This window comes from Neoarius graeffei, chromosome 28 (assembly GCF_027579695.1).
Source record: "Neoarius graeffei isolate fNeoGra1 chromosome 28, fNeoGra1.pri, whole genome shotgun sequence".
Taxonomy (NCBI): domain Eukaryota; kingdom Metazoa; phylum Chordata; class Actinopteri; order Siluriformes; family Ariidae; genus Neoarius; species Neoarius graeffei.
Window position 1 is genome coordinate 50,130,753 of NC_083596.1, and position 18,160 is coordinate 50,148,912.

Consider the following 18,160-nt stretch of genomic DNA (forward strand, 5'->3'; position numbering starts at 1 on the left):
AAAAACTCATCTAAAATTTTATTTATACAGTACAGTGCCTTGTGTGCTGCATGACAGCACAAAAAGACAACTTTTCATAATTTTAAACACCAAGAATTGAGAACAAGTTTTGATTGAATTGTCCCACTGAGAAGATCAGAGATCCTCTAGAGGGCGACAGAGGATGAGTTACAGCTCTCTCAACCTGCTTGCTTCTAACCACGGTGCTGTTAAAGCTAGACGGCCTTTCGATTTCATAAAATCAGTGAAATTTAGTTCCCTCTGAAATGTGGTCATTGTGATGTATGTTTATTTCTTTAATATCTCACAAAATATCAGGCCATTCTGTGGCTGGGAAGTTATTTAATTTGAGGGGATTCCCGAGCAAATAATGTGCATGAAATTGCTCACTTCGTGCAGTCAAGCAGACAGAGAAAGTCCATGTGCGCATGCGCAGGTTTACCTTTGAGCGTGCACTGACAGTTCCATCATTCTGTTGCTAAACGAACAGCTGATCACACCGAGGTGCTCGCTGACCCCTAATATTTATTAGTTTGGTCCTGCGTTTCCTTTCCTTCACAACATAACGTCTTTTCTTCTCACTTTCCGTTACTGTAGTCCACGGGTGATTGCTCTAAGACAACGAGGGAGGCTCAGCCTCCTCTAAAAATGCCCTTATAACTTTAATGTGTGCGTGAGTTTTTCCCCCTCGTGACAGCGCGATGCAGCGCAGACTCGGTGCACTTCAATGGCATTTGGGAGCTCTGTGCTTTCAATCTCAAAATGCAAGACGGTTATTGGACAAATACTGCGAAAACGCCCGCCCTCTGAGTCTCACGGACTCCCAGCCTCAGTGGACTTCAACGGCATTTGGGAGCTATGCGCTTTTCAATCTCAAAATGCAAGATGATTATTGGACAAATACTGCAAAAATGCCCGCCTACGGACTCCCAGCCTCACATGGGAGGGACATGGCAAAGCTTTCCGCGAGGAGACTGGTGATTGGTGAAAGCGGCCGGATATTTTCCCATGCGGATTCGCAAGTGCTGTGGTGTATTGTAAGAGATCGGCTTACATTTCGATTTCATTCATTACATACGGTTTCTACCAGCTTTTTTAGTTTGTATATATTATCATTGTAAATAAGGGCGGCACGGTGGTGTAGTGGTTAGCGCTGTCGCCTCACAGCAAGAAGGTCCTGGGTTCGAGCCCCGGGGCCGGCGAGGGCCTTTCTGTGCGGAGTTTGCATGTTCTCCCCGTGTCCGCGTGGGTTTCCTCCGGGTGCTCCGGTTTCCCCCACAGTCCAAAGACATGCAGGTTAGAGGTTAGGTTAACTGGTGACTCTAAATTGACCGTAGGTGTGAGTGTGAATGGTTGTCTGTGTCTATGTGTCAGCCCTGTGATGACCTGGCGACTTGTCTAGGGTGTACCCCGCCATTCGCCTGTAGTCAGCTGGGATAGGCTCCAGCTTGCCTGCGACCCTGTAGAAGGATAAAGCGGCTTCAGATAATGAGATGAGATCATTGTAAATAAAGTGTAAATATAGTGTTGTCAAGTTTGCTATCTTAGTTCCAGAAATTTCGTTTGAGTGACTGAACTTGAACTTGAGGGGGCTAGTCAGCTAGCAAGAAAGCTGCGCACGGATGCCAAGCATTGCTGATTTAATTTTGGCGAAGCCATTTGCCAGTCTTCCTTTCGAGGAAAAAATTAAAATGAAAGAGCAGGGTAGAGCAACGCCTCAAATTGACTTGGTGAAAAAGGTAGGGAATAATACTCATTCCTTTCAGCTCTCCTGGTACGAGAAAGTGAATTGGCTAACAGCAAGTGACCCACATCAACAACAGTAAATAGGCTACTTTAGTAATATGTCATGGATGGACCAAAAATATAGAATCTATTTAAAATGTTTATGCTGAGTATATTATATTGGAATATATGTTTTTCTGGATATGAATTAAACACAGCTACAATTTGGAAAACATTTTTAAACAAAAACACAGCCGAGAACATTTCACACTACAGACCTGGATTAAAAGTGAAGGGTTATCAAAATTGTCAATAAAACATTTCTCAGTCAAAATAAGTAAAATATAGGGAAAGTGTCATTGAATGAAATGTGTGGCACCCAGCTCTACTGCTGAGGTTCCTGACAAAGAGCTGCTTTCAATAATGATCAATTTTTAAACAACATGCCACAATTTTAAAATATAAAATGTTAAAATATACCCCCCCAACACCACCATCATGTATATTGGACAGTAGGCTAATGGGCCAAAAGAACCTGTTATTTCACAGTTTGTGACCCTGCCAACAATCAGCCAGATCAGAGGCAAGAGTATGGGCAAAATTGATGTGTTTTTTCTTTTAAAATCTGGAAATGTTGTAACCGACCAGCCTCCCCTATTTGAAAGACTACCAGCCGCCACTGCTGTAGTCGGTCTTTCATGTTTCATTTGCACACTCATGTCCTCCATTTTTCTCTCCCGTTTCAAATTTGTATCCCACAATGCCTTGCGTGAACAGGGAAAGCCCACCACGTGATGCATGATGTGATGTATCTTGAACTGGGTCATGGTGAAGCAGGAAAAAATAGTGGTGAAATTAGGGCCACATGGCCCCAGATTCATTAGTTGTTCTATTTAAAATAATTTTTAAAAACTAATAAAGTTGGAAGTCTGTGATTTTGAATTCAGTAGCTTTTGGTCCACTCAACAAAAATAATTGGGTGTCAGGGAAAATTCTTTTTATGACCTACACTTGAAAAATCTGATAGGCAGTCTACCTTGAAAGAATGTGAACAGGACAATTGTATTTAATTCACGAGGGAAAAAGGACATTTTGACAACATATGAACAAAGATGAACGTGAGATGTTTTTGAATAATCATTAAATATAATTCCTTGATTGCACATAAGGCAAGTTAAAAAATTTCCATTAACCTTCAAGTTATCTAATCATAATAGCAGACAATTTATAACCACTTTATAATTCAGCTTTCATCCTCCAAAAAATTGTATCTTTCTCAAAATATCCGTTTCCTCCGAAGGGCATCACATGCTAACTCTTACAGTAATATCAATTATGCCAAAACTTGCCATCAGCATAGACTGGCTCTGTTCTCTTTTCATATACTGGGACTTCATCTTAATTAAACAACCAGTAACCTTTTTTGTCTTAAAATGGATTTAGATTGTAGGTGGCTGAGACACCACTTATCAGCCACCTACAATGCAGTCCTTGGCACACTTCCCAGAAAACTGAATACACATCCACACCAAGACTCAGCTGATTTCAATGACTCACACGATGGCAGAGAGAGCCAACGACCCACAAATCACCCTAATGACACTCTAGGCTGCTAACACCCTTCCCACTCAGCCTCCAGTGACCCTAACACCTACAGAATGACTGAGAGTGTCAATGACCCATGTGACCTCAACGACTCTCCTTAGGTGGTGTTTACATTAGACCGTATCCGCCTCGTTTTCGTCGCGGATGCACTGTCCGTTCACATTAAAACGCCGGGAAACGACTCCACAGGCGGAACAACTTGAATCCGCCAGGGCCCACGTATTCAATCCATTACGTATCTGATCCGGTGCTGTGTAAACATTGAGGAACAAGGATACGCTGTGCTGAGCTCTAGCTGACGTCGTCATTGGACAACATGACTGTGACATCCACCTTCCTGATTCGCTGGCGTTGGTCATGCCACGGTCATGTGACGCGACTGCTGAAAAACAACGCGGACTTTCACTTCCTGCTATTTGTCCTGAATCACTGCTCGTGCGCTTCACTCACGCGCTCTGTGAGCTGCGCAGGGCCGGAGTGCGCACCCTCCAGAGGGCACTCGCTGTTCAGGGCGGAGTGATTTGGAGCGCAGGATGCCTGCGGAGCCGAGCGTATCCATGTATTGGCGTTGCTGTGTGCACGCGAATCGTTTTAAAAACGTTAATCTGATGATCCGCTGATACGGTCTAATGTAAACACCTAGGTTTGCTTTTGGTCCACTTGAGGATAAATACCTGGAAGTCCCCATTAGTCAGACAGAACTGAAGAAGCCTTTCAGATGAGAGGTGAAACGTCTTCAAGAATTTCAAGCAAGTCTAGTTGCCTTCTTGAGCACCTACGGTTTACGATGATCTGGATGACTGAGAACCTTCACAAACATACTGACATGCCATGCAAATTACTATATTTATAAATTACGTTGCTAAGGTAATGCAAACAATATTAGAACAGTGATTGAAACAATGAAAAGTGAAATATAAAATAAACACCTTTTCTGAAGCCTGCTCCCAGTTCCACTGTATCCCGACCACAAAGAGTTGTTACACTGGTGCTGAAACCTGGGACTGAGGAACAATGCCGCCATGGAGTCCAGAGCAGCCAGAGAGCTTCTCCAGACCCTTCTCAGCAACCTCTGGAGCCGGCATCAAATCCTTGTCGAGCTGTCCATAGATCAGGGGAAGCCCCAGGCTGAGGCAGGTGATGTGGAGCCTGGTCCAATCACCAGATACTCCAGCAGTCGTTCCTGTGGCCAACTTCCCTGTCTAGCTCATCAAGATGGGGCTGCAGGATGACCCAAAAGCATTTGTGGAGCTGTTTGAGCGTGTTGCAGAGGCATGTTCTTGGCCAACCTCACAGTGGGCGGCCTGCCTACTGCTGCTCCTGTTAGGGGAGGCTCAGCTCGACAGCTTCCCATCACCAGCGTGCTGGAATACCTGGACCTGAAGAGGGCTATACTGCAGCTGGTGGGCCACGAACCGGAGGAACATTGCCAGTGCTTCCACGCTCTGACATACAGCAAGAGCGGCTGCCCGTTTGCCTTTGCCCAACAGCTCCGAGACACCTGCCGATGGTGGTTGCTGACTGCTGAGTGTGATGCCAAGGGCATTGTAGATTGAGTGGCCCTGGAGCAGTTTGTCTTGCAACTGCCGAGTGAGACATTCAGTGCGTTTACATGCACATCCAAATCGAGCTGCTGTCGGTAATCGAGCTAAGGGTCCTAGCAGGGGTGCCAGAGAAATCCAATCCTACATGCACACAAGGAAATCGAGCTATTGTGTGAGGTACATTGTGCACCCGAGCCACAGGTGGCGCTACACGCCCCATCGTGTTGGTACACTTCCGGTTGTCGTCATGAAGAAGAGCTATTCAAGAGTATAAACAAAGTTATCAGTTCCGTGTTCACAAGAAGTGTGTTTGTATGTACGAACAGAAGCGTTCCTAATAAAATGGCCACTAAGTTGAAGTTGATCTGTAATGGTGAACATATTAACTGTTAGCCTGCTAACATGCTAATAACTTACCAACTAATTGGAAATGGGTGCGTACATGCCCAGACACAAGTGTTCCTAATAAAGTGGCGGCTAAGGTGAAGTGTCATGCCGACCGAGGCTGTTGTGTTTCCCGCTTGTGGTCTCGTCACTTCCGGAAGGGGCAGTGCTGAAGTAAGTAGCTCGACTACATAGCTCGATAGGGTTTGCATGCACTAAGTAGCTCGGCTACAATCGCATAATCTAGGTCGTGTAGCTCAATTACGAGAAATCCAGTTCGGTTCAATTTCAGCCGAGCTAAGGTGTTTCCATGGCATTTAGAACTTCGATTTCAGTCGAGCAATGGCAGAAATTCGATTTTCTCTATGTGCATGTAAACGCACTGACTGTTGTGAGTCCAGTGTCACCATGCGGCATCGCTGGAGGAGATGGTTCAGCTGGTAGAGGATCACCTGACAGGGTTTCCAGGATCTGGCACTCCTGCAGCTTTCTCTCTCTTTTTCTCTCTGTCTCTCTCTCCTTGCCCCTCCCCTACCCCAATCTTGTGGAAATGGGGGACTAATTCCTCCAAAACTCAGCAGCATGGTGGTGTAGTGGTTAGCACTGTCGTCTCACAGCAAGAAGGTTCTGGGTTCGAGCCCAGCGGCTAACAGGGGCCTTTCTGTATGGAGTTTGCATGTTCTCCCCATGTCTGCGTGAGTTTCCTCCGGGTACTCTGGTTTCCCCCACAGTTCAAAAGACATGCAGACGAAGATTAAGTACAATGGGGCCACTGTAATTGGCACAAGCTGTCATGGTTTCCCAGCCATAATGTAAGTATATATATATATATATATATATATATATATACAACCCCGATTCCAAAAATGTTGGGACAAAGTACAAATTGTAAATAAAAACAGAATGCAATGATGTGGAAGTTTCAAAATTACATATTTTATTCAGAATAGAACATAGATGACATATCAAATGTTTAAACTGAGAAAATGTATCATTTAAAGAGAAAAATTAGGTGATTTTAAATTTCATGACAACAACACATCTCAAAAAAGTTGGGACAAGGCCATGTTTCCCACTGTGAGACATCCCCTTTTCTCTTTACAACAGTCTGTAAACGTCTGGGGACTGAGGAGACAAGTTGCTCAAGTTTAGGGATAGGAATGTTAACCCATTCTTGTCTAATGTAGGATTCTAGTTGCTCAACTGTCTTAGGTCTTTTTTGTCATATCTTCCGTTTTATGATGCGCCAAATGTTTTCTATGGGTGAAAGATCTGGACTGCAGGCTGGCCAGTTCAGTACCCAGACCCTTCTTCTACGCAGCCATGATGCTGTAATTGATGCAGTATGTGGTTTGGCATTGTCATGTTGGAAAATGCAAGGTCTTCCCTGAAAGAGACGTCGTCTGGATGGGAGCATATGTTGCTCTAGAACCTGGATATACCTTTCAGCATTGACGGTGTCTTTCCAGATGTGTAAGCTGCCCATGCCACACGCACTAATGCAACCCCATACCATCAGAGATGCAGGCTTCTGAACCGAGCGCTGATAACAACTTGAGTCGTCCTTCTCCTCTTTAGTCCGAATGACACGGCGTCCCTGATTTCCATAAAGAACTTCAAATTTTGATTCGTCTGACCACAGAACAGTTTTCCACTTTGCCACAGTCCATTTTAAATGAGCCTTGGCCCAGAGAAGACATCTGCGCTTCTGGATCATGTTTAGATACGGCTTCTTCTTTGAACTATAGAGTTTTAGCTGGCAACGGCGGATGGCACGGTGAATTGTGTTCACAGATAATGTTCTCTGGAAATATTCCTGAGCCCATTTTGTGATTTCCAATACAGAAGCATGCCTGTATGTGATGCAGTGCCGTCTAAGGGCCCGAAGATCACGGGCACCCAGTATGGTTTTCCAGCCTTGACCCTTACGCACAGAGATTCTTCCAGATTCTCTGAATCTTTTGATGATATTATGCACTGTAGATGATGATATGTTCAAACTCTTTGCAATTTTACACTGTCGAACTCCTTTCTGATATTGCTCCCCTATTTGTCAGCGCAGAATTAGGGGGATTGGTGATCCTCTTCACATCTTTACTTCTGAGAGCCGCTGCCACTCCAAGATGCTCTTTTTATACCCAGTCATGTTAATGACCTATTGCCAATTGACCTAATGAGTTGCAATTTGGTCCTCCAGCTGTTCCTTTTTTGTACCTTTAACTTTTCCAGCCTCTTATTGCCCCTGTCCCAACTTTTTTTGAGATGTGTTGCTGTCATGAAATTTCAAATGAGCCAATATTTGGCATGAAATTTCAAAAGGTCTCACTTTCGACATTTGATATGTTGTCTATGTTCTATTGTGAATACAATATCAGTTTTTGAGATTTTGTAAATTACTGTATTCCGTTTTTATTTACAATTTGTACTTTTTCCCAACGTTTTTGGAATTGGGGTTGTATTACTATCTGAGGAATCCGAAGAATCTCCAATAAATCTGAACGAAGAGGCCATTGCAACCACTCTCACCTGCCGAGTCTGACTTTGGTCCATAGCACTGGTTCCCGCTGTGACGTCACGCACTCAGAGCTGGCTGGCTCAGCGGGGCAGCTCGAATGCCAACTTTGCGGTTGATTTTAACTCTTTAAAATATATATTTTTATTCCCAATTATGCACCATACAAGAGTCAAGGATGGAGATACTATCCACTCAGAAATGTATTTAAAAATAAAGGTTCTGTGTATCTCCTTTAAAAAGCTCGAGAAGAACCCCAGGTTCCACAAGGCCTTCCAACAGCTTGGTGAGGACTGGAGCGTCAAGGCCGATGTGCTCAAGGAGGTGGAAAAGTTCACCTGTCTGATGTATGGACAGAGTCGAGAGTCCTCGGTAGACATAGCTCATGTCAAGCTGCTTTGCAAAATGGTAGGCGAAGACGAGAAACTTGCCTCCAAGTCCAAGGTTGACCTAGATCGCCAACCACCCTGTTATGCTGCTCTAAAGCCACATGTTCAGCGTGTGAATCATCATGTTGCCTTATACAAGCAGGCACACCAAGCTATCGTCAAGAAACCAAAACCTTATGAAGAAGGTCAGGAATGGATGAGAACTGATGACAGTACTTTAGAGCCGATTTGGTCTTCTGGCCCTGTATTACCAACTGCTTTAGTTGATATTCTCAAGACTACTGTTGATAAAGAGGACAACGATGAGGAAGGAGAAGAAGATGAGGAATACTCATTCGATAGTGATGATGATGAGTAGAGAACCGTCGACAGAGAACTGTTGGATATTTGATGTCATGCCTCTGATTTCGATACACGTCCTTGCATGTTAAGATTGCATAAACGAACTACAAAACTATCTCCATAATATTTCTTGTCCTTTATTTTGGGGAGGTAGATATAATTTTGATGTTTTGTGCAGTATGGATTGAGATATTTTCAGAAAATGATTTTTTCATAATGGTGACTCATTGATTTGTATTTTCTTATACACATCCTAGCATGTCAGGAATACATCAGACAACTTCAAAAATAGCATTTCTGTATTTTATGACCGTTGTTTCGAGGAGGTAGAAGTATCTGTTTTGATGTTTTCTGCAGTATGGATTGAGATATTTAAAAGTAGACGTTTTTCCGTAATGGTAGTCCTGATTTGCATGTTTGTTCGGAACAGGTACATGCGGTCAGCTAAGAGACAGCATGAACATTTTCTTTGACCCTGAAAACATAGGTTTAGATGCCATCTTGGAGCATGTTTTGGCATATTTGACTGAGTTGGAGCAAAAATTGTATCATGGCAGCTCGTTTGGATAAATTAGCATTTAAAAAAAGTCACGTGGGACATTTTGACGACCTGTTAACATCGCATTTTGTTTTCGACACACATTTTCCCTTCTAGTAATGCAAATTAGAAAATGATTTCCGGCGGGTGCATGGAACCCCCCTCTACCGACTCGATTGATTCAAACTTGGAGACTTTGAAATTCCAAGGTGGACAATAAAATGTATCGGAGAAGATTTACTCCAAAATATTGCTTAAAAATTAAAACTGAAGTAATAAAGATTATTGATGAGCAGAATTTTAAATAGGCTCGAGCCCATTTTTATCACTTCAACTTCTCAATTTAAGAAACCACAGTGTTACCAACCAAACCAGCAGTTCGCTTCATTACTGTAAAAACCGTAATGCTCGCTCGTGACCTCACCTCAGTTTTATTTCTTTAATGGAGTTTAATGGGACACTAGCAGCTGACGACTAGTGTAGCGTAGCTAGCTTTCTGATAGGACTGGGAACAACTGGATTGCCCACGTTGAGGATTCCCCAAGTTCACTATGACTTTAAAGTGTACAACTTGGCATAATATAATTTAGCTTAATAGTGAACTTGATTTGAGGTTAAATTATGCAATAGAATTGTTGACAATACTGTGTACACTTAAATAAGTTAGCTAGCTTAACGTATTTGTGTTACGCGTCCTGGGTAAATTCTGCTAAACGGTGATACTGCCTGGTAAACAGGAACTTTATCTCAAAATGTTCTTTTGATGTAATATAGAGTTTCTTTTGTTTTTTTATGATCTTCATCTTCTTCCTCAGGTATGCCGGTTCTGCTGGGGATCGACAAGCAGGCGCATCCATGAGGAAGGTAAATATCCTTTGTCCGTTCGTGCAGTTCTTTATTCTTTCTTTTGTTCTGTCAATTTTAATGATGATGATGGATAAGTCACAAATGATTTGAATCATTCAAACGATTCATTTATGTAAATCAACAGAATTGATTCGCCAGCAAAGTAACAAAGTACATTTACTTGAGTACTTGACTTAAGCACGCTTTTTGAGTATCTGTACTATACTTGAGGATTATATTTTTTGGAAACTTATGACTTCAGTACACTTGAAAGACAAATATCGTACTTTTCACTCCACTACATTTCTGTCAAGGTCCTCATTACTCGTTACTATGAAGCTGCTCTGAAACTGGATGTTTTTTCTTTTCTTTTCTAAAACGTGATTGGCTTTTTTGCAGGTGACACTGAGAGCCAATCAGTAATCACTAGGGTCACGTCACGTCCATAGACTGGATAAAATCAAGTTCAGTGATTTCTCATAAGTATTATTTGAACACAATCAGTTGATGGCAGAATGGAAGGAGGCGGTTCTTCTGGAGAATGCATGCGTTCATGGCTATTAGCTAGAACCTATGTTTCAGTTTTCTGAAAGGATTAAAGATTGTTTCGTTTTAAATGTTTGCTTTTTTTGCCTAAAACGAACCACATCGCAGCCTACAAAAACTCGCCGTCCACCCTGCAGAAGCATACTGATGTACAGTGCTGAGCATAAATGAGTACACCCCCTTTGAAAAGTAACATTTTAAACAATATCTCAATGAACACAAACAATTTCCAAAATGTTGACAAGACAAAGTTTAATATAACATCTGTTTAACTTATAACGGGAAAGTAAGGTTAATAATATAACTTAGATTACACATTTTTCAGTTTTACTCAAATTAGGGTGGTGCAAAAATGAGTACACCCCACAACAAAAACTACTACATCTAGTACTTTGTATGGCCTCCATGATTTTTAATGACAGCACCAACTTTTGTCCCAACTTTTCTGGAATCGGGGTTTTGTGTATATATATACCTCGCTATGGTAAAACTAATAAAATTAAAACCCATTCCCCATACTTAACTGACTGTGGCCTAGTGGTAGCGTGTCCGCCTCTCGCTCGGGAGATCGTGAGTTCTATTCACGGTCGGGTCATACCAAAGACCATTATAAAAATGGTACCTACTACCATCTGGCAAGGCACGCTGCAATACAGATGTGCATGGGGAGTTAAACTCTCGTGGTTATCACTGTAACCCTAGCTATGTAATAGGCGAGAGGCCGAGGGCTACGGAAACGGAGATCGGCGCCGCCCGATGCGCCACCATCAGAGTTGGGCCTGGTTAGTACTTGAGTGGGAGACTGCCTAGGAATACCAGGTACTGTAGGCGCGGGAAGGACTTTGACCCCATACTTGTCTTCCCTCATGTGTCCTCACTCACTTCTCCTACTCCTTCTCAACCACAGAGAGTTGTTACCAGTGTTGTAGTCGAGCCACTAAACCTCGAGTCCGAGTTCAGTCTTGAGTCTCCAGTATTCAAGTCCGAGTCAAGTCCAAGTCATAAAAAAATTTGTCGAGTCCAAGTCGAATCCACTATTGATCCAAGTTCAGTCCGAGTCAAGTCCACAATTGATTCAAGTCGAGTCTGAGAACAAGACTCCAACTGCACCATTTGACAGTGGCTGTTTTAGCATCATTAACATTATTTTGTTCCTGAACATGACGTATGAACAGGTGAATGTGCTTCTCTTTATCAGGGAGTGTGAAGTATTCTGTCAGAGATGGTTGGGAGATGGATGGAAGTGCAGAATGTGTGTTTATTAATACAAGTGAAGACAGGTAAGCAATCCAGCACAGCAGGCAAAATTGTAAAACAGTGCAACAAGCGATAGGTCGAGCGAAGCACAAACAGGCTATCGTAGACTCGGCAGAATCAAAGACGAGAAACAGAAAATCAGGGATCAGGAACCAAACAAGGAAATAAGGCTTGGTAATGTGTCAGCAACGCAACTCAATACTTTGCAAAGTAAGTGTGTTTTCACAATTTTTATATAAGCGTGCTGATTGTGCCTTAATCCAGTGCAGGTGTGAGTCATTTACGGTGCACGCAAGAGTCCGCTTGGCGCATGCGCTGTCTGGAGCATGCCTGAGAGTCTATCTGATGCATGCGCCAAGGCGTGCAGATGTGATGCTCTTGCACAAAATTAGTACAAAAATTAATGTAGATATAAATATGCCAAATTATTATGGCATGTTACAAAAAATAAACAAGTGTTGCCAGGTGAAACAAACCTCGCCCGGCAGTCTGGTCTGTTGACCTTAAAAGGTGAATCCATGACCTTCAGTTTGACATTTCAAGGTCAACATTCATGGTGCTAAATGAAAGCCCATATGGGACTACCTATATGTTGATAATGGTAATATTTCTTAATCATCAGATGTCAGGTTATAGGCCTATGAAAATCCATGACCCTGAGTTTGACATTTCAAAGCCATTCAAGGTCAAAGGTCATGGTGGCAACTGAAAGCCCATATGGGACTTCTTATATGTTGATAATGGTAAACATCTGTCAATCATTAACCATTTTAAAGTTATAAGCCTCTGAAAACCTGTGACCTTGAGTTTGACCTTTTAAGGTCACTCATGGTCAAAGGTCATGGTGCCAAATGAGAGCCCATATATGACTTTCTATATGTCAATAATATTAAGTATCTGTGTATCTTGAACCGTTTCACAGTTATAAGCCTCTGAAAATCCATGAACCTGTGTATGACCTTTCAAAGTCACTCAAGGTCAAAGGTCATGGTGCCAAATGAAAGTCCATATGTGACTTCCTATATGTCTAATATTAAGTATCTCTCTATCTTGAACCATTTCCCAGTTATGAGCCTCTGAAAACCCATGACCTTGACCCCTGACATTTGACCCCCAACTGCTAAGAAACCTATGAGATACCCCATCATGGAGCATATCAATAGAAGCAGAATTGAAAGATGAACATTTTGGATTTGGTTTGAAGTAAATATGATGAATATGAAGGAAGATATTGTGGAAAAAAAAGATTTTGACCTTTTTGGTGACCTTGACCAGATGACCCTCAAAATATTGGAGGCTCTATTTGAGACCAATGCTCATCTATCCTGAAAGTTTCATGAAGATTGGTCCAGCCGTTTTCCCGTAATGTTGCTAACAAAGAAACCCCACCAAAAACAATACCTCGCCCCGCTTACTCCGTAGCAGGTGAGGTAAAAATCTGAGTCCTCATCTCCAATTTACAAGTCTTAATGCAGTTAATGCATGAGACTGAGTCCAAGTCCGAATAATCAGTGCTCGAGTCCAAGTCCGAGTCGAGTCACGAGTCCTTAAAATTAGGGCATGAGTCCTGGACTCGAGTACTACAAGCCTGGTTGTTACAACCCCCTGCTATTATGCCAACTTACATGTCATCCAACACTATGATTTTCACGTCCTTCTTCAGTTGGGAGTCAGACTGGTTCATTGGTAGTTAGAGATGGAGATGGGGAAACAGAGCTGCTGAGCCTGAAGCTGTATCTGCTGGGTTTGGCACCAGGCAGGGGCAGGGATAACGGATTTAGTATGAATCGGTTGCTAAATGTTTGCCTGCATTAATTAAATGTCAGCTAGAAGAGGAGCAAAATGTAGGCATTCAGGGGTGTGAAAATCTCCTACTTCACACTGGACAAACCTAATAGGTTAATTCCCACTAATCATGGTTTTCACCCACCTTTAAGTTTTTCTTTGTGAAGAACTGGGTGACATCCTGTCACTATAACTCTTCTTTCTTTTCTCTAGAAAGCCAGAGGAGAGAAAAGAAAGAAGAGTTATAACATCAACGAAGCTGACTTCATGTTAATACTGTTAATGTTATAGTCATGTTGTCTGTTGTCGCCCAAATGAGGATGGGTTCCCTTTTGAGTCTGGTTCCTCTCGAGATTTCTTCCTCATGTCATCTGAGGGAGTTTTTCCTTGCCACCATTGCCACATGCTTCATCATTGGGGATAGATTAGGGATAAAATTAGCTCATGTTTAAAGTCATTCAAATTCTGTAAAGCTGCTTTGCGACAATGTTTATTGTTAAAAGCGCTATACAAATAAACTTGACTTGACTTCTTTTCATTCCTTTTTTAGAAGCCAGAGTTTTCTCCAGCAAGCTGAGACATTATGCTCCACCAACATTTCTTACTTGCAATTCACTGCTAGGAAGTACCGATCACACCTGGTCGGGGTTTAGCAGGACTGAACCATCCCTTTCATGTAAATATGTAAATGATGGTGGTGGTGGGAGTTCTCAGGATGTTTACGTTTTGCCAAATACAAGAAAAGAAAAGGAAACTGCTAGTTTTATCAGTACATTGGAAATAACATTCTGTTCATAATGACAGGTTCATAATTTAAGATTGGAAAAATGTACTTCATGGTCTAATAATGTTTTAGGGTCTCGGTCAGTCACAGGCCCTTCAAATCATCCTAACTTGCATTATTGTTTGTGCCAAGTTAATGCATGATCTCCGTGTGTCCATATGGGTTTCCTCCAGGTACTCTGGTTTCCTCCCAACTACTTCTCATCACCCAAATCAGAGTATTTCAGGTGTGTAAATAGTAATGACATTCATCATGTACCTTCCAAGAGAAAACCACTTTTTACCCAGTTGTATCTGGTTTGCACTAGGGCAGAGGTCACCAACCCGTCGATCGCGATCGACTGGTCGATCTCGGAGGCTTTCCCAGTCGATCTTGGGGGATGAGGAAAGAAATTGGAAGATTATACAGAAATACACTGCAGTATATCTGACTGGCGTTCATATTACATGTCTTCCGATAGGCCCACTACAGCTTTCCCCCTCTGTGTCGCAGGGCTCTTTTTTTTTTTTTTAACTCTTGCTGCTTACGTCTTACGTCTCTGAGCGTCGTCACCATGGTGATAGCCTCGCAATGCAGTTCAGGGTTCTCCACGAGGGGTTTTAGAGGTGCAGGCCGCCCCCCTTTCTGTAATTCCCGCCCCCGTTTAATTTCTGCCGCCCCTTTACAAAAGGAAGCATGATATTGCCTATAAAACCGTGAGGATATAACCTGGCTGTCAGTGTTACTGTAGCTCTTGAAGTGTTTGTTTCCGCGGAGTGGTGGATCGGACTCGAGCCTGGCATGAACCGCTCCGACACGCTATAATGACACCAATCTATCACCAGCCAATCAGGAGACTTAATCAAATGCATCCCCCGCCCACCAATCTATCACCAGCCAATCAGGAGACTTAATCAAACGCATCCCCCGCCCACCAATCTATCACCAGCCAATCAGGAGACTTAATCAAACGCATCCCCCGCCCACTCGTGTCCGCGTCTGAGACGTTGAATTTTCACAGAAGGAGGGAAGAAGTTGACTGAGGTAAGACTGTGTGATAAATTAACGAGCGAATAAGAGAGGAATTTCAACATATAGGGCTTAAGTTTGTTACCGTTAAATAAGCACTGCTTGTATCGTGATGTCACCAGTTCTCGTGCATCATGTGTTCTCGAGCTATCGCATTATTTTCGGAATTTCCGCGAGATTATGACGCGTTTTGACATTAGGGAAGCCCTTTTGTTTTCGTCAGTGGATGAGCTATTTTCTTGCCAAAAATCGCGAAAATGCTACGTATAAAGGTAAATATATACTAACCTAAATAAGTAAAAGCCTTCTGAATCCGATTCTAGCTTAATTCTTTTTACATGGTACAAATAAATTGAAATTAAAGCCTTCAAGTGAGGCCTGTTGTCATGGACGCTGGCTAAAATGTCATTCGTGATCACCTGCTAAAAATAGAACTGAAAGTAAACCGGAAGTGCACTTGATATATTCTGCTACTGTGCCTCTTTGGGACATGCATGTTAAATGTTTATTGATATTTTCATGAAAAATTGCAGTGTATAAAGGTGTGACATGTTTCCTTACTAGAGGTTTTTCTATCTCCATAGCTCTTGAACTCGAGTCGTCCTGCCCAGTTAAGATCTTGGCACCATGATGACATGGTCCGAGCTTACCAAAGAGTAAAAGAAGATGGCATCAGCGTTTATAAAGCTGCCAGAATACCGTTGACAATACCGTTGGGTTTTTTTGGCATGTTCTGCATGGGACACCATACGGAATTCCGTGCCCATTTCAGCTGACGTCATATAGCTTGAGAACACGTGACGCGGAATTTCCCACATGTATTTTGAGCAAGGCTTTAGAAGTTTGTTTTTTTGCTAGAAAACGTTTCTTCTGGTGAGTTTTTTATGTCATTTATTTCAGAAAAATGTATTGGCACTAAAATTAACCAACAAAGACTTCATTCAAATGCATATTTGATGCAAGAACTGTCAAAAGCAGCTTAAATTAACGAGAACCGGTGATGCCATGGTACAGTAAAGTTATGTTGTTACAACGCTGACCGAGTACCGACTGTAGCCGGTAACAAATGCTAATTAGCTTGCTGTCAAGTTTTTCCTTTGTCGAGCTTTAAGCGTAAGGTCATGGATGTTACTACTGCTTGTTCCTGCCGTAATATGATACGTGATATGAACCTAACTATAAGGCACTCACTGACCGTGTTCAGTCACAGCCATCACATTGACTTGAGTTGCGTGATGAACTGGAACCTCTGTAGCATGACAGCAGTCATTGGTAGTAGCATCACTGCAAGTTCATATTTGTCTTTATTGTGTTTGTATGGTTAAAGAAAATCAGTTCATGTTGAATTGAAGTTGTCATTTTGTCACTTAAGTTACAATTTGTGATATATCATCACTGGTGTGTTGTAATTTCAGTTGATAATTTCCATTTTATGTTGCTGTGAAATTAATTAATTTAGTGTTACAATACAAACAAGACAGTGCAACTGATGTTAACAGTTCAGCTTTCTCATTACAATATTATTAGTTGATATTAATAACAATCTGAGTCATTGGTGGTTCATTCATTCTGCTCACTACAGATATAGGCCTATATATTTTTTGTGTATAGTTAATTTCCATTGTATGTTGTACTGAAATTAAGTCATTTAGTCAGCCCTCACAAGAAATTAAAAAGTGACTAGTAGTGACTAGGGTGTACCAGGAGCCTGGACACTGGGGCTTCACTGTGTCTATTCAGTTCTCCTGCTGATACCTTCCTTTATTCTCTCCTTTTCTTATCCCTGCCACATCATCTCTTACACTAGAATTGCACCAAAAAGACTTTAATCTCTCAGAAAACAAAGAGCGGAAATGTACATTGTTGAGAGAGCTTCATATTTTGCAAAGAAGGTATTTCAAGATTGTTTTCAGTTTTACACTTCCATTTTTCAATCATGTTTTCAAAAGTTAAAAGAAGCTTTACACAGAAATAGAATTTCTTTACTGCTTTATTTGCAAAGTTTCAACAAGCACAATTTTATGGCCTAAAAATGATTTATTTCCAACCGAGAAACCAGATTTTGTCTCATTATACAACAGTTAGTTCTGGTTCACTAACCTGATGGGTCGAGCAATCGGTTAAGCAGAAATGTTTATATTTAATACCACCTCACTGGGACATTTCATTCCATGTGTACGACTCCACTTGACAGTGTTCACCACATAAAATTCCACTTCTTAGTTAAAACTGTTTCGACAGTAGTGTTAGTGATGTCCTCAGCTACAATACATTTTTTTATGAATATATAAATTGAAGCGTGGCCTCTTTGGGATGCATTTCTACGAGCAGAGCAAAAATTAACAAAACATTTGCAATATCACACTCACGATCATGCAGCTACGCTAAATATCAGCACAGTTGTGATCTCCGACAGCCGAATCGCAATCTTCAGTAGAACCGGACTCTTGCTTGTGGGATATTGCTTCAGTAACATCATCTTCATTTCATATTCACTCGGCTTATAATTAGGATGCAGTGCAAAGCACTGCAACTATTGTTCTTCTACGTGTTTCTTCTCCTTCTTCTTCTTCTTCTTCTTCTTCCGTATTCTTCTTCCTCCTACGCAAATTTCAATTTCAAATAACTCAATAACCGTACGTCGCACACAGACAAACAACATATCAAATCGTGCGGCTCGATCGGACTCGCTATGCTATTACTTTTCTCTACAGAATACGATTTTTTCGCGACGTAGTCCCGAAAAACCCCCCCAAAAAAACCCATTCATTTCTATGGAATTAATTGAAAAAAAAGCACTTTTTCAAACATCCACTGCTCTGGCATGCTTTCACCTAGAGACGTGATTCAAACTCTAAAACGTAGGAAAACTTCTCCTCTGTGGATCTGGCATCC